The following is a 903-nucleotide window of genomic DNA, read 5'->3' on the forward strand; positions in this document are numbered from 1 at the left end:
ATTTACACTGACCAATTGCAAAGAAGTAGCTTATTCGCCACTCGTGCAAGTTAAGTTATTAGAGGGAACTTTGAATCTAACAGCAGTCAAAGTACGCCATCTTTGTTTACATGCCACTTAACGTCTTATATCCATTCATTCATGTTTAGATGCAAATTTATCTGGGTTGAACTGTCACCGATAAGCAAAATTACAGTATACTGTGCCCTTATTTATCAAATAAGCCTCAGATTGATTTACCGTTTTTCACTATCAAAGGATTTCATTATCAGAATTTTAACAGGATTGGGGAGCTTCTCATATAGATGTTTGCTGTTGTGGTTCCCGGAAGTAAAACGGGATCTTGGGGTTTATACAATATTAATTTACTTTATGCAGTTTTTCTTTAAATATTTTCTCATTACAAATTCGCGGTCATAGTAAATCTCCAGTAACTGTTTTATTCACAAGCTATAGGCTGAAATCTAACTGGAATAGTATATTTAAAGTCAGATTTTTTTCCTCCTCTTCTATCTTAATTAGCCAACGGCCTCGCCGCAGTGGTAACACCGGTTCCCGTCAGATCACCGAAGTTAAGCGCTGTCGGGCTGGGCTAGCACTTGGATGGGTGACCATCCGGTCTGCCGAGCGCTGTTGGCAGGTGGGGTGCACTCAGCCCCTGTGAGGCAAACTGAGGAGCTACTCGACTGAGAAGTAGCGGCTCCTATCTTGAAAATTGATATATGGCCGGGAGAGAGGTGTGCTGATAACATCCCCCCCCCCCCCCCCCAACCTCAGCGTCCAGTGATACCGGTGGGCGGAGGATCTGAAGAACAGTAATTCCAAGTCTGTTATTACTCGCCTACTTATAACATTTACAGTATCTTATCTGTCCTAGCCGGCACTGGGGCAATACTGCTGCAG

The 903-nt window shown here is 43.2% G+C and overlaps 1 pseudogene; it reads left to right on the plus strand.

Annotated features, from left to right (window-relative positions):
* Positions 1 to 521: 521 nt before the first annotated feature.
* LOC124778499 lies at positions 522 to 639 on the plus strand (annotated as a pseudogene).
* The last annotated feature ends 264 nt before the right edge of the window (positions 640 to 903 follow it).

Source organism: Schistocerca piceifrons, chromosome 2, assembly GCF_021461385.2.
Source record: "Schistocerca piceifrons isolate TAMUIC-IGC-003096 chromosome 2, iqSchPice1.1, whole genome shotgun sequence".
NCBI classification, from domain to species: Eukaryota; Metazoa; Arthropoda; class Insecta; order Orthoptera; family Acrididae; genus Schistocerca; species Schistocerca piceifrons.